The sequence below is a fragment of the Micropterus dolomieu genome, linkage group LG03 (assembly GCF_021292245.1).
Source record: "Micropterus dolomieu isolate WLL.071019.BEF.003 ecotype Adirondacks linkage group LG03, ASM2129224v1, whole genome shotgun sequence".
Taxonomy (NCBI): Eukaryota; Metazoa; Chordata; class Actinopteri; order Centrarchiformes; family Centrarchidae; genus Micropterus; species Micropterus dolomieu.
The window spans coordinates 22614429-22642036 of record NC_060152.1 but is presented as its reverse complement, the minus strand read 5'-3'; the positions used below and the strand labels follow the sequence as shown (position 1 = coordinate 22642036).

The 27608-nt window shown below is 39.1% G+C and overlaps 1 long non-coding RNA gene across 1 annotated transcript; it reads right to left on the bottom strand.

Annotated features, from left to right (window-relative positions):
- Nucleotides 1–23570: 23570 nt before the first annotated feature.
- LOC123968798 lies at nucleotides 23571–26216 on the bottom strand. The gene is made up of 3 exons (XR_006824548.1): nucleotides 26017–26216; nucleotides 25653–25731; nucleotides 23571–23698 (listed from the first exon to the last, which is right to left on the bottom strand). It is a non-coding gene; the product is annotated as an uncharacterized LOC123968798 (long non-coding RNA).
- Nucleotides 26217–27608: the final 1392 nt, after the last annotated feature.

Genomic DNA, 27608 nt, shown 5'->3' with positions numbered 1-27608 from the left:
TGGGCTCCATTGGACATAAAATATTTGTTTTCTTTTGCAGTGGATTTTATGTTGAGAAATGTTATTTGGTAATGTGTTTAACCTGATGCCATCTGATATTATTGTACCTCACTGTGAGCCAAAAGCTTGTTTTGGCACAAGAAAAACTACCTGAGGTGACTGTGTCAGTATCCTTGCAAATAGCCGGCCTTCCATATATTCTAACTTGCGTTAACCCATATGGTTGTGCACATTTAGGGTCATAATCATTATGAATTTTCAATTTATTTGTCACCCCACTGAGGTAACAGGTAATAAATACAGTCATAGAGTCACTATGATAAGCCAACGTTTCAGTGGAGGATAAGAGTTTTTTTATGCTTTTTTTAAGAAGAAAAAACTGTGGGGGAAATTTACATTTGGCACATCAACAGACCAAACCGCTCTCCTTTCAGTCATTGCATTATTCACAGTGTGTTCATTTCCTGTTGATCAGATTGACTGTTTGATGTATTCCCCTAACTTGACACAATGATGCTGATAAAACAGTGGCAAATTTACTTATTCTGGTGACAGACAGCAATTTAGTGGGAAATGAAGTTGTCTTGACGACGACGCCATATTACATACACACCCTGGCAAATAACCTAGTTTGAATAATCACCGCCACTGTCTGTTTAAATGATTTTTATACCCATTTTAAAGGAAGCCTTTGATGTGATAATACTAATTCCCTGCCTTAGAGAGAGGGAGGTGGTGAAAAAGTGCAAATTATTTCAGTATTAGAGTGTCAGTCAATCTTCTACCACACCTAGCCCCCTTATTAACTGGTAATGATTGAGCTACTACATCCACTACACTGCCTTCAGTGCTTTCGTGTGCAATGCATTCAATTTCAAAAAGGTTCAGATGCTGTAATCTCATTATTTTGTTACTTGGTGAAGAATATTCAGTATATATGAAAGAGTCTTTTTGTTGTTTCTTTTTCCCGCTACATCTTTCTCTCCAGACATCACCATGTACAGATTGTAAACCACATCCCTATATATATATATATATATATATATATATATATATATATATAGGGATTAGTAAAATTCATTTTAAAAGAAATACAGCCTACTTCAAAGACAAATGCCCCTGTTATCCCCAAAAATAGTCTAATTCACTGTCTGTTTTACATAGCACAATGCCCTAATACATGATTTAAGGAGCTTTCACATATCACATGCATTAGGATAATGGAAGGGAATGATAAAACTTTCAGTAGCATTAACATGTGATGCATAAAATAAAAGAATGAGAGAAAAGGTTCAAATGAGACTGTTGAATAAAAAAAAGATTTTTTTTTGACAGAATGTGCATGTCACAAAGGAATGACTAGGCTGCCAATTATACATTATTCATCTGCTTATCACATACAGTATATTCAGTTTTTCACCTAAAGTGGTAGCACATGTGGATTGAAATGTTTATAATTAGTTGCGGTTTAAAATCTTTCTCAGACTGTTGAGGAAAAACAGTGTAGTGCTTAAAATGTAACATCACGTGTTGTACAGTTAACATGATGAATCCTGACAAAATGATCTTGACTGTGAACTTTTTTTTGCTGTATGTGAATCTGACCAATTTATATATTTTTCATTCATAATGTTATTTAAAAATATGTTACTTAATAAAGTCATTATTTAATTTCCATTTTCAAGTTAATGGAAGACTGATTCACAAAAACATATTAGAATGGGTTATTATATATTTCACTCTATTGTGAATCAAGGGCAAAAAAGAGGCTAGAAATTTCTGCAATTGGTTGTCTGAATTGCTTTTTGAAACACAACATAAATGCAAATTTTACTAGGTTTAATGGCAACTGATAAGTTTTTAACCAGACTGTCATTTTTTGACATGACTTTTCTTCAGTTGACCTACCCAGTTAAGAAAAATCTTCTTGGTGGGAATCCCATATAGTGAGATCTCTACAAGCATTAGTACTTCATTTACGGTAGTAGAAGTATCCTGAATATTGATCGGCTGTAGCTTCATTAGCTGAGAACTGACATCCCAGATTGATGTCTCTTTAAACTGGGTCCTGGTCCGGGATACCTGGGGAATCACACTATTGACTTAGGACTGTTTGTGCTGCTAGGCCTCTGGAGGCTTTGTGTTAGCTTTAATGGGATCCATCAATTCAGCTTCCCTTTTAATAATTATTGTTTTACCGTTCACATGAGGCTACAGGATCTGAAGTTCAATTTTTTTCCCCCACTGTTGCCTGGAGACAACAGAGACAGTCTTTTCTTGGTCTCTGCATAAGGAATTTACAATGTGGGATGGATTTCGTTAATTTTTTTAAGTCTTGACAAGTTCCTCCTTTCAACCTGTTCTCTCAAAGAACAATACACATGGGAACAATACAAAGAAAAGATAAAATTCCATATGAGTAATCCAGAAATCCCTTTTCAATGATTTGACATCATTAACCTGTATATTGAAGTGAGAGAAAGGGATTTTCCCTAAGATTAGCATTGTGTAATTGAAAGAGTGTATTTCTCTGTTTGAAAGACAATTGATTTTCATATACTTGATGCCAGAAATCCTGTTGTTGGTCTTAACAGTGTCTTTGATTTTGCTCCGGTTTAACACACAATGACCACAGGAAGTTAAGACACATAAAAGCATAACCTTGCAGACCTTCAAGTTCACCTTGCAAGGTGGGGGAAGGGACATGGGTTGCCTCAGATGGTTCTGGATAGGCGTTTGGAGAGAGAGCAAACGAGAGAATGACAGAGTGATAGAACAAAAGAAAGAGAGGGAGAATTAAGTGATCTTGCTACATGATGAAAAGGAATGCTAATGTTAAGTACATTGATCAGCTGCTCCACTACAGCCAACCCAGCTTTTGCCCCCCACGATATCAATACATTGAAAACATCATTTGTATCAGCAGTTGTTTCTTTAATTAAGATCTGGCCCAAATCTTTGGTATTGATCTGTGCCATTACCTTATCGACATTGTCTCGCCGAGCTGACTCAGTGGCTTTCTCTCTACTGAAATGACCAGGCTTAGGGGTACAAAGTGCACTGCCGTATTATGTCATATAAGCAAAGCCACGTCTTTGTCTGCTGTCCAAACGAGGTATTCAAGGTAAGTGGTACAGACCGGTATTGACATCCGTTTGCCTCACTTAACAAAATTAAACATGTGGGAAAATAGCCTGCAAGACTGGAAGTCTTAAGGGACTCATGCATTTGAATCTAGCAGACATGTGATTTGAAATGGAATGCCTAGCAGCCTGGTTTTATACAGTGGCAATGTCAATTTCTTATTAAATGATAGAAGCAAGAGATATATTCATAGACATACATATGACCATGACAGATGTATAGATGAAAATAAAGGCATTTATTCAATAAATAATAGTGTGTACTGCAGTGTTTTTTGCTCTTCACCAGCAAGTCCTCTAAAAGAATCTTTTCCCAGGAGTGCAGCAATAATTCCCTCTGAAATAGCCTCCATTCCTCAATTCTGAGAATAGTATTTACTTCATCATCATTAAGAATCTATCCCACAGTCATTACAATGACTGATACCGCCATTGGAACCTTAAAGGCATACTTCCTATAAGGAATATCCCTTTACTTGGATCTCTCTCCTGTCTAATTGAACAATGACACATTTTCTTGTGCTCTGTTATCTGGGTTTTGAGGAGCTCATCCCTACATCAGCCAACTCAGCCCCCACCCCTTCACCCTCCCGAGTTTTCTGCCTTCCTCCGAGGCATCTGCAGAGCCGCCTGATATCTCCTCCCCAATTCAGCCCCTCACATGTCGTGCATGGCGTAGGAGAGGCTCCTGAATCCACAATGCCTCGCTGTGCCTCAGGTGAGGTTTCTGAAGAGCCTACCGCCGCAGCCACCGCCTCGCAGGCAGCCGCAGACACTCAACCAGCCCGCGTCCTGCTGAATACCGCCAGTCAATCCCACTTGTCTCACTGCGTGAAGCAGTCCAGCATCCACCCACCTGATAAAATACACAACTCCCACCTCCCTCACCAAGCCCCTGAAGTGTTAAATTTGTTTCCCCCAACTCAACCCCCACCTACCCCTGCAGGAGCACCCCACATTACACTCCTGAAAACCCCCCAAGAAGAGTATTTATTTATTTTTTTTTATGGGTGAAAGGATCGGCGGAGGCTTTGCATCTCCATGGGCATTTTGAACAACGCCTGCTCCGCTCCGATTGCAACCACCACAAACAAATCCAATAGCCACCACTAATCTGATCATCTCATCCCCAGCACTTTTCATGCTGGGTTCCTTCCTCAGAACCCCTTGTACTAGTTCCAGTCTGGGAGTGTGTGATAAGACACTGGAAATTTAGTCATCATCTTCCGCGCAAAGGAGCTCAGAGGAGGGATTATGATATTCCTATAACCTTACATTGGATATGGACAGGGGCAGCTCCTAGTGCGGATACAATCCTGTACATAGCGGCCTGTCCAGCCCTTTTTCTCCCAGCCCCATCTGTCTGCTGTTCCCTTTTAAAAGGTTGACTTTACAAGATTAGTGCACGCTAGCCGTCATCATGTTAGCAGAGATAGTGAGGAGAAAACGCAGTGTTTACTGTTGTTGAATATATTTTGCCACTCTGATAAGAGGCCTGATAAAAATAAACTAATAATTCTATTTTTCTTGTGTATTGGTTTATAAAAAAAGTCAGTAAGAATGTGTGAGTGAAAATGGATGAGTTAGATATATTTATTCTGAAGAGAAGCTTAAAAGGCTTTACGATTGGCTTGCTAAGATGGAGAAGTACTTGAGAATGGAATATATACAATCTTTGTACAAGTGGAGTTTTCCAAATGCTTGCTACATACAAAATGATGGACGAGATAAAAATCACTCTCATTCCCCACAGACCTAATTTTGCTCAGGTTGGCACATTTAGATATCGGCATCGCAAAGATGACTTCTTGGCATTTGTGGTTGCCAAACAAATCAAAACACCATGTTCACATTTCGCAAGCATGTGTCTCATTTAGTTTGGCAGTTGCATATGACTTGCTGTGTAATTATTGTGGATGTCATTCAGAATCGTTTTTGGCTGGTCAATAATCTGTAATTTCAGTACTGCATATTGCTACATTTTGAATATATTAAAACATTTCAATATCATATGGTTGAACTCACAGGAGCTGCATCAATTATTCCCAGCTCATCTCAGGGAACTCAAACAAGTGGCCCATGCACACGTTTATCCAGCAATTTAGACACAGTGGAATCAAGGACCTGGATTAAACATGTCAGCTAAAAACACAGCAAACTGGAAAACTGGCTGGTGAATTGCAGTTAGTTAGGAAAAGTAATCAAATAGCATTTTCATTTAATTTTAATAGAAATTTAATGTCTACTCTTGAGCTCAGTGGTCTGTCCTTAATCATACAATTTTACATTATTTCAAAGACTCAAAAGAATTATGCTGCTGTAAATAAATAGGCTGTGGATGATCTCCTCTCTGGCCATCATACACCTTTACCAACACAGCTGTTTTGAGAGCTCATTAGTAATGACATGTATTGCCTTTATGGCCTTACATTACAGACCAGTCTTGATTCAAACAATGTGACTCATGATAGTTATTAAAAGACCTCTGCCTCTGGTTCTGTGGTGAGATGGATGCACTAAATGGTGTCAGAGGCAGGTAATTATGTAGCAACCACTCTGTAGAGCAGCTCGTCACTGTCACACAGTTCACAGTTCGCTATCTTTTCCTGAGAAACTTCTAAGCTGCATCTAATCATGAAAAGAATCCCAAGATGTATTTCAGTCCATTAGCGGTGTCACGCTTGCAGTATAACATCAGTCAAACATTATAATAGCCTGAGAAGCGCTGTGTTGTATATACAGTAAGCTCATTGTTCTGTCACATTTAAAGTATATATTAGACATCTTTGACAGGTGATGTTAAATATTGATTATGATGCGTTTGAAATGTTTTGGCTGTATATTTTAACACCACATTTATTCTGTCTCTCTCTCTGTCTCTCGGCTCCTCTTTGCAGCACAGTAAGTTCAGATTTTTTACCTCCTGTGATACAGACTCATTCAAAGTCAGATTAAATTAGGGCAGGGTTGTCTCCCTGAGATCCAGAGTGACAGAGATGTCCCAAGCTACAGGAAGCAGCAGTTACAGTTCCAACACCACCACCAACCCCCAGCCAACCAGCCCCCGCACTTCCCACATCTCCCATCAATATTTCATTAGGTAACCTTAGAAGCAAAGTATAAGTGAACACGTACGTGCGTGTGAAGTGTGCACACATGTACACACAAGCAGTAATTCTCAGTCACACACACACAGACACTATTCTTTTTTCCCCCTGTTACTGCCGTACAGGTTTGCTGAGTTTCTGTCTAGCCAGACGTGCAAGGAAAGCTAACCCCCCCCCCCCCCCTTCCTTCTCCTGCTACTCTTCTTCCACCTCCTCCTCATGGATTCATTTATCCTCATTCAGGATGACAAAAATCAATCATTTCATTCTCTCTGGATGGCTACCCATTAAGAATGGGGACAGCAACTGAAATGAAATACACATTTCCCTCAGCTGATCCCCTCCTATGATAGATTTGTTCAGCTACAAATGGGTGGAGGTAAGGTTTCTGAAGTCAAAATGGAAGTGTTTGTACTATATGTCTTCTAATCACCCTTATTGCGCAGACACCACAGTGTTGATAACGCTCTTATCTCAAAGCGAATGCATAGTGAGTTGTCAACCGTAGTAAGCCAACCGTGTTATATAGAATCAGGCTATGAGTCACTTTTTAATTTAACACCTTGTCAAAGGCCCATGAGTCTTAGGAGTAAAACATATGTGTTTAATATTATAAGATTTACTTGTAAGGGAATTCTGCACAATTCAAGCACAGGAATGATAAAGAACAGAGGTTGGGAGCTGAACTGAATTTGAGCCCCAAAATTTGAAAGTAAATGTTGTCGGTCTCAGCTGACACCCTCAGGATTCCCCCCAAAAATGTATGATTCTGTAAGCCCAGTATATCTGTGTATCTTTTTCACTTATTATTATTGCAATTAAAATCTGTTAAGATATTTCAGGTATTTAAATGAAACTTTTATTCCACAATGTAGTTGTTTTATTCCACAATGTAATTGTTTTCTGTATAAATATTAACATAATACAAATTACATATGTCTGTAAGATAATGTCAATAAACAAACAAATAAACAAGATACCACCAAGTTCATCAGAATAAGCACCTATCATCTCAAACTTATTAGTTAGTTATTTTATCCCAATTTCTGTCAGATTAGCTTCACATTTTTTTGTGTCTGAAATGTATTTTTGTTGGTACTTAATGCAAAGGCTTATCCATCATGTCAATATTCTACCTATCAATCTATCAATTTGGATAAAAATAATTCCCATCCTTTTGACAAAGCTTTGAAAAACATGCATCGTTTACCAGCATTCAACATTGTTTACGGTTTGAACACAAAATAGGTTTGGGATGTATCGCTGCAAATAATGTATAAATGTATTAAAGCTGTCAGTGAGCTACATGAGAGATTTATTCTTAAGTTATGCTACTCTTTTTCATATTATTTTTCTGACTTTATGTATTCATGGATTCTTGATCTTCTGAGGCACTGATGCATGAATTGTCAAAAGCCTGGATTAAATGAAAAAATACCTTTTGTTGAAATACCGATTGTATTTTGTTGTATTTTTGTATTGAAAATATGCTTTTATGTTATTTACACCTATAATTTATTTAAAAACATAAGCACATACACATATACAGTTATTGCAAATCTGGATCCTGATGTTTTTGGCCTCTAACACCTATGGGAACTAGCATTCTTACCAGGCCTATCATATCTTCTCCCATTCGGACAAATATTTTTATTTATTGCAAAACACATGCATATACTTACAGTAGCGTCTTCCATTCATGTTTTGTTTTCTATAATGTACATTCCTCACATTGAAAAAGGCCACTAAATTCCTCTGTGCTTGAAACAACCTGTGCGAGAAGACTAAATGACAAAAGGGAGCAGAAAATTGGCTGGGACTCACACCTGCTTGGAATGATTAAGCTGTAGCGATTCTTTTTTCCCCTTCCAACAAATGACTGCAGTAGTCGACAAAAGGTGTTGATTCAGAGGGCAAATTAAGCCTTGAACAGGCAAGATAATGTGCCTGTGATCAATTAACACAGACACAAGGTGTACCGGTTTCACTTTGAAACTTTCAGGGCCGGCCAACGGGCCCCTTTGTGCATTTCAGCTGAGCAGCACTAATCATTTCCGTGGCTTGCTTCTAAAGGCAACCCTGGACTCAGAGTATGGATTTTGCCTGGGGACTCTCCCCAGGCAATGAACTGACTAGTCAAACATGTTCACAGCAGCACTAATCTTACTCTAGGACACTGACTTGACATGAAAGACTGTATCTATACTTTTTTTTGACACATTACCTTTGCTGGTTTTCTCTTTTTTGTTTTAATTGGTACAAAATAAAGTGTGGTCTTTCACAGTTAATTTGGGGGATGCACTGAGTCAAGACCAGAAATGTATCTGAAGTCCAGGATACAACCTGTGCATTATTCCATTTTGTTATTCCTGCTGTAAATAGATTGAAAAGCAGTTTGATCTCTTTCTTGGTCCATTTTTCTGCGAAGGACATCCAATAACTTTTCAAAGGACAGTCAATACGGTAGCTTAGTAACTCTATTCCGAATGTGTTATACAATATTATGTTCATTAGAGGTCCCACAGTAAAAAACAGGACACTATTTATTTAAAATAATGAGTGATACATTATATGTAACTAATGTTACATGTAAATAAATACTCAAAATACATGAGGTCTCTACAAGAGCTGATCCGGCATTAATGTATGATCTCCACGGGGTCACACATTAAACAAGATATTGAATTGAGCGTAAGCTTTACATACAGTAGGTACTGTCAGCTTACTGTCACTATGTTTCCTCACACACCAAGTGTGTAAGTATTAATCTTGTTTGAGACAGAATACGCAGGCCTAACAGCCTGCCTTTGGTGGGAGGCAGATGATGATATATCTATGGAAGTGTGAAGCTGAAGTAATATGATGTACCTTATAAAAGCTGGCTCCACAGTGAGGGAGCGCCTTAATCCCTGCTCTAAACCACCCTCTCCATCTCTGAGAGGAGCTGATTTTTCTCTGCTTTGAATCCCCCTCTCTGCTCTCTCTCTTTGGTTTGTCTTGAAGAGAGGGAGATATCTGCAGCTACTATTTTCTCTTAGATTAACTGACTGATGGGCCTCTTCAAAGCACATCACACACACCATATGGATCATGGCAGATACAAATCACATATAGGTGTTGGGGCAAAAGATAGTCCTCATAAAACACTGTCGTCTGACAATGTGTCTGGGTGTGGCCTTTTACAGTATTAGGAGGGTTATGAACTGAGGATTTGTAATTTGTTTGCACAATTTGATGATTGATTAAAAACGGCTAAAAGAAATTTTGTGTGTCTGGTGTGAGAATAGAGAAGATGTCCTGTCCACCCTGTAATTATGGTAGTAAGACCAACATAATCATTTCAGTGCATGACATGTGTTCATACAATGTAAAATGTGGTGTTACTTTTGGCTTCAACAGCCTTTTCTTGAGAGGAAAGTAAACAAACACTTGCTTCTCCTGTGAATTCTTGTGTTAAGTGCAAGCTAATGATATTATATGGAACCTATGGCCTTGGCAAAGCATATTATATATCTGGGCTTGAATGTATCATGCCATGGATTATGGTCCAGCCTCTGGAGGACCACAAACCACATTAGCTTGAATTACCAAATTTGAACTTTATGCGCAACCGCCCCACACCCACGTAGCAGGGTTTTAGCATTTTATATGTCATAATCCCCTATTCCCCACCATCATAACCCCCTCCCTGTGCCGAATGACTATTAGGTTATTGAGAAATTCACCACAGATGTCATCCTTAAGATGAATGTCTCCGTTCTGATGTGTGAGGAATGGAATCCGAGCAGAGCCTGAAAGGTGATAGTCAGGAAAAAAGAAGGGAATGGTCAGCTGTGAAAACACGGGCAACGCCAGATAAGGCGCTTGTGTTCTGTCCACTTCATGAAGAGCCAGATCCCAAACCTGGAGGAGTTTGTGGGCCCAAAAACAACGTAAGGTGCTAATTATCTGCTACTTACTGCTGCAGAAAGAAGGAGAGAGAGACAGAAACACCGAAAAGAGAATGCTTATGCACATTTGGGTTATACATACTGTATGAATGCAATATATGCATTTATATTCAGTGTATTGATGGAGACTTAATAATATTTGTAAAACACAGTTAAAACATAATATTGTGTGAAATATCTTGCCAATAGAGCACCTTTGAATTAAATTGATAGGCTTTGTAAATATATATCATCATTGTCATTTCTTACCTCTGTGGTCATATTTCTTCTTGACTTGTATAAGAAATATTCAGAAGACAAAAACTTCAAAAAATCCAATAACTAGCAATGACTTCTTCTTTTGTCTTACTTTTGTTTTGTTGTGAAGGTATCCATGGATGGGACACACAACAGGTTCTTCTGCACAAACCTGAATCCAGGACTGTTACCCTTGCACTGACAGTTTGTCAACATATTCAGTCTTTCTCATCTCATCCCAATGTTATTGTTTTTCTTTGTCTATTTTATACATCATTCATCAATAGCAGCCAACTATTTCCGATTATAACTCAGCAAAACCAACTGAATGTGTTTTTTTGCACATTGAAGAAATGTAATATTTACTGTAGTTACCATTTCAAATACAAGCCATCCAGGGTATGAAAAGGTTATAAGTATCTTTGCCTTTGGAGTGTGCATCTGCATACACACGGCATCTGTTTGTGTGTGTGTGACTGTGTGAGTGTGTATGCACATTCTGAACATACAGTATCTGCATACATGCCTGTGTGTGTATGTGTGTCCCTCTGTACCCATCAGATGGGAGTGGAGGTCAGTCCCTTTGGGCTGTTTAACAGACATCAGTTGTCCTTTCTTCTTCAGGAAATGGATGCAGCCGATTACTATCCAAGGATTCATAAATTCTTTATGGGCAAGTTGAAGTTATAGGGAGCTGATGAATTCAGTCTGTGAGTCGGCCCATGCCAAATGTCCTCCTGCTAACCCCACTATCACCCACAATGGTTGAGATAAAGAGATGAAGGAAGAGTCTGTCTGTCTTAGTCTCTGTCCCTTTTCTCCTTTTTTTCTTTCAGACATGCTCCATCTCCTTTCTCTCTCTCTCTCTCTCCCTACTTTCTTTCTCTTATAACATAAAGACTGTGTCCATTTAGCAGGACTTCTAGGAGCAAACTAAGACTTGTTTTCAGTGCTCTTATCCCTCTCTGAGAGTGCTGATAGAATTTTTCCTACACAATGTACACACGCTGTAAAATTGGCCTTGTTCGTCTAATGTTACAAACCTATCCATCCCAAAATGGACTTTACAAACAGATAGTAGCCGCCTGTCCCCGGAGGCCATTATCATTCTTTCTGCTAGTTTTCTCTGGGTTTACATTGGGGCTTATCTGCAAATTTGTGAACTTTTACCAAATACAGTCTGTCCAACAGTTGACGTCCAACATCCTTTTCCACATCAATCACTGTTTTAGTTTCTCCTTTCAAAGCTGTCCGAGGCCTTGATGTTTTTCTTTTGCAAATGGATATCCAGAGGCAGCCTGATGTGCTGTCCTCTCTTTCTCCCCTTCTATTTCCAAACACTTTTTCCTTGGGTTGTCTTGTGTGGGGTGCTCACTAACTAAGCCAATCTGGCTACACCCAAGTATGCAGAGGAGTTATCCACCGGTTGGGGCTGTTTATATAAATGAGGACAGTGTGACACCCCAGGGTGTTTCACAGTGGGTACTATCCCTTCAAAAAAAAAAAGAAGAAGAAAACAGAATCTGTCTGTGTCGCTTGCTCCTCAAAGTCCCTCGCCTTGTAAATAGATTTTGATGGATACGCTTTCCTCCTCGCCCTCACGCTCAAAGTACAAATAATTCTACCACATAAGTCCCACTACCCACTTGTGCACACAGCACATTGGCAAAAACATATACAAACATACAGAATCAAACACTGGCCACCTACTAGAATATGATCAAAACAAGTGTGGGAACAAAAGTTAGTCAGAGGAGCCTCTGCCACATGCACTCAAACAAAAATGTATGGATTTTGTATTGCTGATTGGACGGCCTTTCACCGGGAGAGTGGGAAGTGTAGTGTTTGAAGTGAGCTTCCCGCTGGGCAAAGGTTTTTGCACGTAAACAATCTGACGGGATCATTTGTAGGGTATCACTTATACGTTTGTTAATGGTTTTTGAGTCAAAAACAACACCTCCAGTTGAGCAGTATCATTGCAGAAACTGTATTTCGGCTAGAGAAGTCAAAAACAGTCACTGCAGAAAGAAAAATCCTACATGATAACATCAATTGATACACGTATATTTCTTCTTGGTATTCCAACTGAAAACTCAATCCCCCTATCCTCCTTTAATTTATTCATTTTTGTATTCCACGTCATATTTGCAAATATAACTTGCAACACCATTTTCTGCACACAGCTTTGCTCGGTACACATTTTTTTCAACTTAAGGATGATCCATTTTGAAGCCACAAGCTTTGCCCCAACATGGTCGTCTAACTGGGTCTTATAAGATAAATAATACTTGTTTTGATCTGGGATTCAATAGGGCTGATGATGTGGAAAGCAGCATTTCTTATTTTAAGAAAAGGTGTTGAAATAACAGTCTACACAGAGGCCCTCTTTACACCCGCTGCTTTAATGCCGAGCAAGAGAGAACAACCCTGCTTGATCTGGCCATGTGTGATGACTCTTGGAGGTCAGACAGGTTAAATGGTATTTGATTAAAATCAGTAGATGGCCAACTCTGTCTCTCTCTCTCTCTCTCTCTCTTTCTCGTCTTCACACATGTGCACATACAGGCACACACAGATGCACACGTGCACATATACACAAACAGACCCCCCTAGTCTGGCCTGTTGGGAATAAGGAGGAGAAAACAGCTTTCATACTGCTCTCCCTGTCTCTCTCTTAGGTTGTTGTGATTATGGAGTTATGGAGGGGGGGTTCAGAAGAGAAGTTGGCTTGGGAGGGGGAGCGGGAGTGGGGTGGTGATGTCGACCTGTATGTTTGGCTGGCAAAAAAAGGCTTGCCACTGTTTATCAAGCCACGGCAAATCCAATTAGCCTGTGGCCTGCCTTCCAACCCTATTAACCTGCTCAGCTGTGAGAGCACTCAACAGCTCCTGCCAATATCTCATTTCTCCCAGCCGCTGATAAGATCGGCTCAAGATATTCAGTGGGGTTCACTCCAGCTCCATCTCAGATGCTACAGCTGCTGCCGAGGCTTTAAAACCACAGCATCCGTCCTGATCTCTCCCTCTCTCCCTTTCCTTCTTCTCTCATTCTTTTCCCTTCTCATTCTTTACCTTTCACCCCGCTTCTCCACCATCCACCTGTCAACTCTGTCTCTTCCTGTCTTCCTTCCATTTCTTTTCCACTCACCACACCTCTTCCACCATCCCACCCTCCGCCTCTATCTCTCTCTCTTTCTCTCTCTCTCCTCTGTCATGTAGCTACACCGAGACAACAAAACAACTAGGACGGTAACTTCCAGGTCCATGGCTTGTTTCCTCCCAGACAGCGATCAGGGCGCAGGCCCCACTGTCTGACAGGAGGGGAAACTGATTTTCCTTATCATGGCCTGCCCACAAAGGGCCAGGCCAAGCCCGTGTGATTAGCATTCCTTGGTGGAGATGTGTCAGCCCTATTTCTATCACAGAGACAGATTGAGGCTTTCACTCAGACTGGCGACTGAGTGACACATGGCCCTGACCGGGGGGACAACATTGTTATTTGAGTTAAGAAATCAATTTGTATCAAATGTACACTGTAATTTATTTGTTGCCTTTGAAGGGAACCTGGCTAAGATAAATGGGAATGGACTTTTTTCCCCCTCTCCCTTACCTTGAGCCTGAGCCGATAAAGTTCTTGTGAAGCCCATGATAGTTCCCTGCGTCAGAGTAAAAAGTGACAAACATGTTTAAAGTTGTGCAGTGATCTTTAAATCTCAAAAAGAACACCTTGTCGGACATGATAGAACATTTTTACCTCTTCCCTCCCGTCTGTCAGCCAGCTCTGCTGACATACAGCTTTAGTATTTTTGCTGACATTTTGCTTTATCACATACATCTAGCTGCGAATGAAGAAGCGATATTTGTCCCTTTTTAATATTTTTTTCCACTCGATTCACAGTGAGCATCCAAGCTCTGAGATCAAGATGGTCTTTTGGGATTAGAAAGATTAATCTTTTTTTTTCATGTCATATTTTAAGGTCCCTGAAACAATATTCATTTTCTGTGATGTGCGTCCTTTACAAGAGAAGGAGCTCTAAAGTCCCACTGATAAAAAACTTGTTTACGCTACTTTTATAAGTAGCATTTCAGAATGCTGACAGAATTACTATTTATCACCAAAATGAATAACTTATAGTACTGAAATAACTCTTCCCTTTGAAATGTTTAGATTACAGTACATTGTCATAAAAAAATAAATGTCAACCTGCAACAACATCATTTTTTGTATTTAATTTGTATATATTATTATGTTCGATTTTTATATAATTGTGAAAAATCTCGGTTTGTGTGTATCTACATAATAGAAACTGTCTCTTCAGATACAGCGCATAGTGGTAGCTTACATTGTAAACCAAGCAGTTGCACAAATATGAAGAGGAAATCTGTTTTCATTTAGTCTGCTGCTGCTTCCCTGCTGGCTAAATCTGAGGAACAAATGTCTTCTGCATCATCGTGCCATGAGGACTTAACACTCAATTCAACGGGGACCACTTGGAATGGAAAACCTCTCAGCACTTCACAATTATTTTACAGATCGGTGCACGTTAACTCTTGCAGGTAATTGCAGCAAGCCCAGGTCTGTGAGTAAAAACCAATGAGGGACATGAATGTGCTTTTTTTGCAACACCGTTTTGTAGAATAAGATTGTTTGGGTGATGATGTGGAGTGGTGATTAGGTCAAATTCCCTAAAGTAAGTATAAAATTAAATATTCTATGTTTGAAAAGAGAAAGTCAAAAGTTTCTTACAACTTTACATAGGGGTTTAGCTCTTACTTCCTAAACTGTAGTTTGAAAACACTCATCCAATCACATTCAAGTTTTTTTTTTTTAAAGGAAGAAGGGAGAAAACTAATAAACATGAAAGCAAATATGTCTTGTATATATTTATTATTATTTGCATAAAAGAAAAGAAAAAACTATTCATGTCATCCATTTGGGAGGAATATACTCAATGTCCTTTCTACATCTGTGGATGTGAATTATGAAGAATGGCAGACTATCCCATTAACATCAAGAGGGAGTTTAGCATTTCTCTGAGACTGGAGTAAGAGGAAAAAAGCAGGTGGCTATCTCTACACATCAAACATATATTAAGCCTCCAGGTTGACCCTGCATTGCTTCTTAGTTTGGGTTTTTCAGAGGGCCGCAAAGCAGAGCCTGTCCTGAATTTCAGTACAAAATTTAGATATGCAAATGTCCTCAAAGGATCCACGATTGAAAAAGGATGCCATATTGCCTCAAAGCCACATACTCTAAAGCTAAACAAGATTAGGAAAATTGAATCATTTCAAAAGCTGTGGGCAGAATGTAAACTGGTTAGCATTCTAATCCTCTGGGCCAGGTGACCAGCTCAGCATGTATACAAACATACTGTATGAAGAACAAATGAGACGAGAGTCTGCAACTGTACATTGGCTCATTTGAATGAAATAATACCTGAGCGGTTTCCTACCTGAGAAATACATTTATTTACCAGCTTTGTACCAGACGTCCTCTGTAGGCTTCTGGACACAAATATTATTATAATTCTGGCCTAATTTCCATCCTGGCATTCTATTGCCATATGTTTGCCTGGGGAAGGTTTTGTTTGCTTTCCTGCATCTTCAGTAGAGGGAACACAGTGTGTCTTTTTTTTTCCTTTCCTTTTTTACACTGAATTTGCAAAAAATAATTATGTATTTATTTTCAACAATAACAATATTTTCTCAACATTAAGTGGTTTAAGCTGTTGGAGTGTAGGTATTAATGAGGAGTTTCTGCAGTTTATCTGAGATCTGAGACATTTTGAGGAGATTTGGTTACCCATCAACCTAAAAATAGGTGAAATTGATAGTGATGTTGATGATTGGAAAGGGGATGAATAAACACGTCCAGATTTAACCACCACATGGTTGCTGTGGTAAGTTTTGTGCTCAAATGGATATTCCACTGAAATGTCTTTGCCATGAGGATGAGATTTGCAAAGGTCATTTAAACAAGAACTGACCTCTTGACCCTTGAAAAGCAATAAGTAAACAAGCAACTCTCTAATAAAGTATTACATTTCAAATGTTTGTTTTCACAGAAGTTGACATTCTGCAAGGAGAATAGCTTAGCGTTAGCTTAACTGTATAGCCAACAGCTTTGGTAACATGTTACCATACAGAGGGCATCTTTAAAGCACTTTGATGGTCTTGGATGTATACATGTCTTATCGGTTGTACTCTGGCTGACCTTCATGCTACGTTCTCAAGGCTCCACTCTATATTTGTCATATCAACAGCAGAGTGATACTCTTTCCATGCTGCTCTCAAATGACATTGTGGGAAACAAATCTTGGGTCAACACTGTAGTTAAGGTATATTTTGGACACAGAGGCACAGACTGACACACAGAAGGGTGTTTTGCAGTGGATTTCGATTAGACATTACAGACCAGATAAGGCAAGTATCTCAAGGTTTTCATTATTTGTTTAGCCCATGTGATAAAAAGTACCAAACAAAACTAACTATAATTTTTTTAACCTGTTGTCCCCCGCATTACTTAACTGTAATGGAAGATTATCACTCTAACATATTTAAAATGTGCACTCGCTCTTTGAGGCTACAGCAGAAACTACAGTGACCAGATGTAACTTGTGTATTTACAACCTGTCAACAGAGATCTTGTTGGAAGCACTGGGGTCAGCAAACTGCTTAATCCTTTCCGTCACTGTCTCATACTGACAAACTGATAGATGTACCCAGCTTTGTAAGAGGAATGCCCTCTTTGTTAAACTGGTGGTGCTAAGGGAAGTTAGGGTGAGTTCAGTGACTTACTCACTCAGACTGTAATAAAGTTGAGAAACTAGATTGAATTTTACCAAAATTAACAGAGGTAGACTGTGTATATGTTATACATTGTTAATTGTTAATGTAAATACAACATGAAAACACAAATAAACCATCTTAGTAGAGCATCTAAAAACATTACCTAAATGTTAAATGTTGTCTGAACAAACACAGGAATATTCTCATAAAAATAATAAATAATATCAAGTAAAATCTACCAAATTAATTTTAGAGGAATTACAAATTGTAAAAAAATTGGATCACTTTTTACAAGATAATTCAAATCAATTCCAATATTCCCTAATAAATGGAAGCACTTCTTCTTTTACCTTAATCAAAGAAAGAAGCTGTAATTTTATAATAAAGTGACTTGCCCCTCTTCTTCCAATCGCATTTAGTGTACCACAAGCTTCACTTCCTGGGCCTCTGCTATTTTTGAAGTAATAGTTTGTTAATGATCCTTGTAATGTCACTAATCAACTGTCTAAGCTTTTATTTCCCACTTGATACAACAGACTTCTGTTTGTATATGAATCATGTCACAACTGTGAAAGGATCAGTGTGTAAGTTTTAGTGATTTCTAGTGGTAAGGGTGGCGAATTGCAACCAACTCACTCACCTCTCACCCCACCCTTTGCTAGCACATAGGATAAGCTACGGTGGCCGACATCCTCTGTCAGCTCTTGTGCTAAATAATATGTGTGGGCCTCCATTTGTCCAATTTTCTCTTCTCTTCTTACTTCTAACAAACCAGACTAATACTACTACTTATTCTTCTTCTTTCTTCTTCTTTGTACATATTCAAAGTAGTAATGAAACGCGCTCTGAAGAGCAGTGTGGCCTTTTGTGCTCCTGTAGAAACATAGCGGCCCAACATGGCAACATCCATGTAAATGCGGTCTATGTAGATAGAAATAGCTCATTCTAAGTTAATAAAAACTTAACGGTTCATTATGTAAGGTCTTTACACAACACTGAAAACATAGTTATGGATCTTATATTGCATTTCTGTCAATAGATCCTCCCAAATATTACCCACTGAACCTTTAAGGTGTTAAATGGAAAGCTCATGTCTGCCTAGTGTAATCAATCATCATTTAACAGAAAAAACAAAATCTGCATATTTTCATATAATTATTCTTTGGGCAATGATGTATAAACCTTTCAAACATAATGATTGCTAACATTCCTACAAGCCATTTGACAATAATAAAACATGCACTGAAATCAGTTTCAGCTTGGAAGACAATCCCCCCCTTTATTTAGTATTTAGCACATCCACAATTATTCCACACACACCCTCAGCCAGCTATGTCCTACCGCATCTCAAAGTATCCAATTACAGTTTGATACATCTTACAGAAGCTCCATATTGTGGAGCAGTGCCGCCTCAGAAAGGATTTCAGTAATTAATCCATTTGTTGTCTGGGACTTTCTTTCAATATCCTGAGTTGTTTAATAGCATGCCCTTTGCATTGTGCATTGAGATATACATAACATAGAATATACTTTATAGTCATTCCACAAGTTTATGCACAATGAAATTTGCTGTACCGTGTCTGAAAATAAACTAATTGAATGTAATGTAGCTTGTTATGCATGTGAGGTGTCTTTATTAGATTGTTCTAAATGTTTATATAAAGAATTTGTTACTGTAAATATTGATCTTCCATTTAAACAATTGTATTTATTGGTTGCTCTGGAGAATGCCTCAATCAAGCATGTGATGAGTTTTTGCCTTTCTCATTGTAAAATTGATCTAAAAATACATAAACTAAAGGTTTTTAATATGTTATTTGAAAGATAAGTCAAAGTTGATTTTCACAAATTTATTATTATTTTAACAAACATTATGACCATTTATTTTCAGCATAATTTAGCAAACAAATGCAGCATGCCTTTAAGCTCACCGTCCTGCTAGTTTGCATACACCAATTGAAATGACACTTGAAAATGCCAAGGACAGTGACATTATTCTAGTTGAAGCAGCTAAAGCATGCAGCTATCATAGATCAAGGGAAGTGGGCAAACGCAAATAACACAATGAAAGGGATATTATATTTGGAATGGAATCCATCCTTAGTTTGGAAAGGTTCCCAAATGAATAAAATATATAGCGTTTGAATTCCAGTGAGACAAATTCTTTAACACATAAGGTCCAAACATGTGTTCACAATATGTTTCTCAAAAATGTGACTAACCTGTGACACAGTAGCCTCCATGGCCAATTTTTTTTTTTTTTTTACAAAGCAAAGGGCTAGGTTAAGGTGAAGATTCATCATGCAGTCCAATCTCTGTTAATAAGAGTCTTTAACAACATGCAAAAAATTAATGTGTTGCCTGTCCCTAAGCAACCTTTCAACCAGGATAACATGCCATTATTTTATGCCTCCTGACATTTGGCATTTGGTGATTTATTGTTTCCTGGGTCATACAGTAGGAATCTGGTGGTGTAAAAGTTTAAAACGAGAGACTCTCATACGTCATTTGCACTACAGATGTCCAACCAAGTAAGACTATGCAGTTTCATTTGCTGCAGTGAAACTTGACTCAAACATAAACGTTTTAATATGTGCACCTAAAAATAATCTGTAGCTCCATAACAACAACGAAATCTGACCCTGCCTGCCCCCCCATATTGGACGAACTATGTTTCCAGCCACCAACCTGTTTGTACAACCCTGTTAATACCAATGCGCTATTTCATACATCAAGAGCTTAAAACTATAACTTGGTTGTGCTTTAGACAGATATAGTTTGGCTTTGATAAGAGGGGCTCAAATGCCACGCTGCTCAGTATTAATCCCAAAAACAGATTTACTACTTGTAAGATATTTGGAAAGTATTCTGGTAAGTGAAAGAAGGAGATGTTAATTGCGAGGGGCATGGGTGTCACGGGATCATTGCCTGAGAGCCTGAAGTGAAAGTTTGGTCACAGCAGTGCAGTATATTAACTGAAGAGCCAAGAATGTGTGTGATAAATCTTGCTCAACCCGGTGCTAAGTGTCACATTGTGTTTATGGTGTACAGATTGCATACTGCTTGTTTTCTCCAGGCTTAGGCCAGCACAGGCTGCTTTGGCTAGCTGACAGTCTGTTTGACTGACTGACTCCACAGGCAGACTTGACTCTAGCATTCTTGGGTTGACTTTGTTGCGCTGACCACCGGATTGGCTATCTAGCTGACTGAATGGCTACCTGACTGACTTACAGCCTGATTAGCTGGTTTATTCGCTGGTTGGCTTGCTGCCCCAGTGCCTGGCTGGTTGAGTGATTGGTTGTCTGGCTGGCTGTCTGAGTGAGGCTGTGTGATATATGATGTGGTTCAGCGTGGTTGCGATTAACGGATTGGCAGAACAGTTGCATCCATTAATAACTCCACCCTATAGGGCTGGAGCAGTCCCCAACTGCATGCTGTTACTTACTGCACTCACATCACTGTTTTTGGAAAATAAATTAATAAAGCTAGTTATATGATTTGTAGATTGTGATTTTGAAATGTGTTTACTCTTCCATTTGAGAGTAAATATCAATTTTGAGTACTGTTTGTGGTGAAAAATACATCAGAGGTGTCATCATCACTTCGCCTGACTGTCAAAGAGAGGGAAATGCACCATTTCCCTGCGCTGCATATAGATCTCCTTTGAATCTCACCCACTCATTGCTTCAGGGTTTGAAGAATTTAAGTTAATATACTGGCTCATAAGGCAAGATTAAAGATGCCGTGTAATTTGATTAACTGAATGGGAACGAGACAGAGAGGCCACAGATGGGAAAATAAGCTTTTCCTGGGCCTCATTAAAGGGAACAATCCTGTAAAACCTCCTGGGTGAAATTCTGCTGTGAAGAAGCTCTATGAATGAAAAAAGAACATTTTCATGGAGTTTCAGCATACTGTTGAAAAGTGGCAGCAGAGGAACAGTTTGTAATAATTTACATGCTGAATGAGGAAAATGTTTCCAGTCGCAGTGGCCGCTCTGAAGGGAAACATCATGTACCTGATCCCCCAGTATTATTTTTGTAACAAAACTGGCTTAGCTTCATTGTTCAAACATGATAAATTTGTTTCTTCATTCTTAGTCTCCCAAAAACTAAAAAGAAAACAAAAGAAATACTTAGTGACAATCCAAAGTGGGACTAATTCCACTGTAAGCACTAGCCATATTTTATTTGTGTCCAGTCTATTTTGTTTGAGAGTTCTTCTGCATATTAAACCCAGAATATCAAGTCATTGGCATGTGTAGTCATATATATGTTAACAGACAAGGGATAGAATGTAGTTATGTAGCATAACATCATATATGTATACATTGAAAATGGAACCATATGGTTGGGAAACCACCCTCATGTCATGTTTCTCATCCATACACATGTATGAAATACAAGTATGCATAGCTGCTACGAAATGTACAAATCCAGACAATGTTTGATATTCCACCTCTAACATGCAGGTGTCGTGTGTGCACATGCATGTATTTAAAACATGCCTAAGTCCTTACTCTTGTCGAATCAGGTAATACATATATTTTTTTATTAGTTTGGGGATGTTCATCTGGGAACTTTCTAAAAAAAAACATATTTCCAAGTTCATTCTAATTCTTTCACATTTCCAATGCCGTCTGACTTCACTCCCTCATCCACATGTGCAGGGAGATCAAGATTAGGTGTCTGCAGAATGAAAACCCAGGAAGCTCACCTGCTCGCCCTTGATATTACGCTGGAAATATAAAATCCATTCCCAGATTTAGACATTTCTCGCCACCAAAAAATGTTCTATTCTGTCTGGAGCCACAGACTGCCTGTCTGCGGCATCGTTCCTTTATGGCTCAAACTAGATGTCTTAGTTATTGGGATGAAGAAATCCCTGTCAGTGGACATTCATGGGAGAATCCCCCCCTTTTCTCACTCTCAGCAAGGTGAGGTTAATTTATATTTCTCAAACCTGTTCCTTTCTCCTTAGAAATGGATTCAGTTGAAGTGTTGGTGCCGGATCGTTATCGGCATGCTATCATTCCGCCGGGACAGCCCAGCCATCATCACAAATGGCCGTTTTTCAGCGGAATAAAACATATGAATTAAACTTCATAAGCTTATCTAGTCTTTGATATGTAGAAAGCCCAAGGTTTATTTCCACATTAATCCCCACACCCGTCTATTGCTTTGGCTCTTTGATGCATGAAGGCGGGTTTAGAAGCTGGAATCTGCCAGGTATATATAACTGCATGTTTTACCCATCGCTTGAGCTTCAGGCCCTCTTTTCTCCCTCTCTCTGTCTGTGTCTCTCTGTCTCTTACTCACACACACACAGGTTTTCCCTAAGAATTTCATAACAAAAGGCAGCCATATGCATTGAAATACTGCCGGCAAGCAGGGGTCATGTAGCTCGATACTGAATTTCCCTTGCCTTTGTGCAATCTTAATTGTCTGTCATTTCTGTCTGCAGCCCCGTCTGTGTGCGCTCCAAATAAAACCTATGGAAACATGAAAGGTGGAGCACTGCCCTCACTTTCATCAAGGGATCGCTTACCAGGCCTTGCCGTGGCTACCCCAGGCTTGTGTTACGTACCTCATAAAAGTAGCTCTTGTTTCACCGATGCACTGCCCCATCTGGGCGCTGGACTAATCTGTCAAGCCGAGCTCCCAGGCAAATTCTTCTGCAGCGTAATAGACACTGTTACAAACTCTGCTGCCTTTCTCCTCCGCTCGTTTTCCCCCCTCATTTTTGCAGAGGGCTCCCCTGATGCCCTCTGATGCTGCTGACAGTTGGAGCTGAGGCTGGATGCCATGGTGAATTTATATCGTGCTACTGCATCTGTCATTGTTTTCGCAGAGGTGTTGACCTCCACGCGTCCTCATCAGAATGTTGCCTCAGTTCTGCAACTCCAAGCAAAATAGATACCTACAACTCGGTTGATTGTAAAGGGTATTCATGCTGCAGGAACCCCTTCCTATTTCAATAGTTGGTGCAAAACTTTGACAGGCAGTTGAAAACCTCAGGGGAATTAGGTCACAGAGGGGTGGGAGAGAGTCAGAGGGCTCAGGGGAGTTGGGCTGTGTTTCTACAGCTCAAGTTGTACAGTGCCACAACAGAGTACATTCAGAGAATGGGAAAAACTCTTTCAAACTGTAACCTATCTAGTGTATACTTCATCCCTGATATCGTTTTGATCATCTTAACCTTGATCTCTTTTTTTAGGTCTCCACCCTTGTTGCCACTATTCATAAAATATCTTCTACGTATAAATGTGTGTGGAAAGCGCTCTATGAGGAAACGTGGGTGTATAGCTCACAACATTCACTCAATGTATTGATTGCTTACTTGCCACTATAGAAGTTGATATCCTACAGTGAAGCTTATCCAGTGTTGAGGGCATCAAGGCAGATTTGTGGCTTGAAGTGGGAAGAAAACAGTGACAACCTCTGTCTTTTTGATGTCTCGTGCCAGTCACTGGGCTTTGAACAGAGGGAGACAGTCACCGTATTGAGTTTATTACTGTTAAAGCAGCCACCAATGATCACACCCTCCATAAGCCAAATACAAGACAGTCATGGTATTTTAAGCAGATTTCCTCTTAAAGGGGAGGAGAGAGGCGGATATTTCTCCTTTAAAGTGGTCTTATCACTCGGGCTGTCGACTCGCTAGAAAGCCTGACAGCTACAGCCCGCTGAGGCACCGAGTGGCCTTGCTGTGTCTTCTGCTGTTAACGATAGACAGGCAGGACAGCCGTGCGACTCTGCTATTCTTCTCCTCCTAACACAGAGTGGCATGAACCTTTTTGCCTTTTTGATATGTTTATGAGCATAGCAATGAAGAAAATCTACAATACATGTGCAATATTTTTCAGTATGAATAAAGAATTTGCCCCACCACAGCCCCTTACAACTCATGCCAAGTTTTGCCAAGAATTATGACCATATTTTTACATGATGTATATACCGTATAGAGTTTGTACACCATACATGTGATGTCCTTATCTTATCTCATAGTTTTTAACATGACATTCCCATCACCTCTACTTTGAAAAGTTGCCTGTGAGTTGTCACCTCTATCATTATTCTAATTCAAGTGTGTTATTTATGCGTAAGTGAATTCTCTTATCTTAGCCAGGGGTCAGTGTTCAGTTTAAGGCCTCAGCCATGTGTAGTAAAGCAAACCAAACCTTGGAATTGTATACAGAGGGGCCTGTAATATTCATTATGCTTAACAACACACTGAGTTGAGAGTTAAGCTCTCCTCACATTCCAGGCCAGTTATTAGTCAGCATTATAGTTTATTTGTTCAGAGGTAAAATAAACCAGAATGCTCTTGGCCCCCTGCTCCGGACCTGCAACACTGACTGGTTTGTTTGAACAAAGGGAAGTGCTCTCTTATGACAAATAGTCTAAAAACAGAAGATAATGCATACTGTACATGGCCTGAAAACCAGATAATGCCACTGTCGAGCTGTGACTGGGAATTATTGGACCTCCACTTATTTTTTTATTTTATTTTGTTTTAACATGCGCTTTGATGTTGTGTTTTTTGGCATTGGTAACGGGGTGTTTATCACCGTGCTGACCAAGGACGCACTGTATCAGTGAAACTTGAGATTCCAGCACAGGAGTGAGTTTGTTGTCTGGAAAATATTTGAAAGAGTCTGACATTTTGGAAATGAGATAGCAGCTTTCCATGAAACAAGCTGTGCCTTAAAAGTATTCTAATTCATCATTTACACACATCTCCCATGCTTAACTTTATAGATTTAAATTTGCTGGCTGTGGCTGGGTCTACTGCACAGTCTGAACAGTGTTGTGTTCTATAGAAAACCACATGTACTAAAACTTAAATCCACCCATACGCCAACTTTTGGCTTCGGCTGAAACAGCACATGACAGTTTCTCTATAAGTGAGCTCCCCTGACACATGAATACACTTAACTAATCAGAACATGCAACAGCAGTCACATTAGCTACATGTAACCTCAGTGGATCAAATCTGTCTCTTAAGAAGTTAAATCTATACAAGTGTTTATGCTGTAATATCCTGCCAGTGGTCCTCTTGACTATAAAAATGTTTTTTTAAGCCTCCAACCTCATTTGAAATGTGTATCTCTACAGTGCTGTGTTTAAATTATTAATTTTGAGTGTGACTACAGTGATAACTTTGCATGAGCACATTTAGTTAATATTTTAATGCAATACAAATACAAATATTTGACAAAGACTTGGTACACATCTATTATGGAAGTTGTAAGTAATGTCTCACTGTGAGCAATTTTCATATGTAATCCCAAGATAACTACAGTAAATAAACAAGTTAAATGTAAGGTGTGACACACACATACACAAAGCCACATGGATCGTCAAACAAACCAAACCACCCATGATTCCACCCGTTTGCTCTGAGTGTCTAAATGTTTTTAATTACCTAGAAGTTGTGGTGTTCCCTCTGTGACTGCTTACTGCCTGCCCATCACAGCCACTTCCTGATGTGTCCTGAGGATGAACTTAGAGAAAAACACGGATTGAAAAAATAGAAGCATCTTCTTCTTAACCAAAACCAGCCCTACAGTGAAGCGGCTTGCGGGCTGCCTGCTGCTGCACAGAACATTCCCATCACAATCATGTTCAATTGTCCCCTAATTGTCCTCCTCTCGCTCCCCAGAAGAAGTTGCTGACATGAGAAATTAGGCAATCAGGATGGCATTAGTGCATGAGCGGAGAACCGAGGCATGGTTATACTATAATGTATAGGCCCCATTGGGGGTGCAAATAAGTAGGAAAATACTCACATCTCCCTTTGAAGTGATGGCTGCTCCCAAATTAAACTCTTAGTCACACTGCTATCAAAAGGATATGGTTGTTAGCTGTACCCTGCTCTGATCTGAGCACACTTCTGGATCTTATTACAATGTGACTTCTGATTGATGCCCTTTAGGGTGGATCATTGTAAGTAAACATACATATTCCTGTCCTTTTCAGAAGTCCGTCACAGGAGAGCTGTGGACTGGGTTATTATTCGAATTAGAATTACCACAGTTGCAGAGCAGGTATGGCAGCATAATTTGGAAAAAAAACAAACACATTGGGAATTGCATTTTTCTTTGGTATTGTTTTACATTGATGTCAATGTTGATATATTTTTAAATGTAGGCAAAAAGGAAAAAGGTTTTGTATTTGTTTTGTCACAGTCTCCTCTTTGAATAGTGCATTTTGTTATGTTAATAGGTTACAACTGAAGTTAAGGAAGTTTGAATAACTTATTAGTAGAATTAATTATTTGCATGACTTACAGACAGTGTTATTTAGTAAAATGTGTACCTTTCATGAGAGCAGTAGGATGGGAGCTAAAACAGCATTTAGGTAGATAGGCGTATGATAAATTTTGTTCTGTGATTATATATTGTTATACAACAATTACAAAAACTGTTTTAAGATCATAACGTAAGAAAGAAACTGATCTACGTAAACTGGGTCAAATATAGCACATTGTGGTGGGAAAAAAAGAGGGAGAAAAAAAAGGAGAAAAGTTCCCTAAAACCTCCTGGCGGATTCAATGAGATTACCCCCCAAAAAGATTGAATTAGTTTGCCCAACAGAAGGCAGAAATGCTAGAAACTAATGGCAAATAACAAGCTTGTGACAATTCATCAGGCAACTTCACAGAGGGGAGGGCTTCAGTGGAATGCCTGAGACGGGACCTTTCCCCTGTGCTATGTTATTCTAACAAACAATGTCAATGAGATGGCATCCTACCTCTCACCAATTTGCATGGTTGTCAGAGGAGTGAAAGCCAGTTTAAAGGTACATCCTTTATGTGCCGGAGAAAGGATTAGGGCCAGCCTCACAAAGAGGCTTTGATTTTCTTGCAAATATGTATAAGAAGTTTGGCTGAGAAAAGTGAGTTTTCAAAGCTGCAACTTTTTTTCAAAGCATAAATTTTTTTTTCTTTGTGTGTGAGTGTGTGTATGTGTGTTCAAAAAAGAAAAACTCTAATGATCAACAAAGTTCACCCACTTGTATGAGAGTGGGTGTAAATATAGTGTTACACAACATTTAGATTAGATAGAATACTGTTTTAAACTTTAAATTGCAGGAAATTGTGAAAATGGTGAAAAGAAAAGACATTAATTTGCACTAACATTATGAAAGTTAATTACTAAAGTTAAAAAATTTAAATAAAAACATTACTTCAACCTTGAAGGTATGGCACAGAAAATCTTAGAATTCCAAGAGGAATTGTATGCCTTTCCAAAATTGTGTTTAAAGTGGGATTCATCCACTCCTTTTGTTCTTTCTTTTTTTTATTTTTTTTTTTGTTTCAGGGTCTCTGACTGAAAGCTCCTCACCACTCATTTCAATGATGGACACGCTGATCCCACAT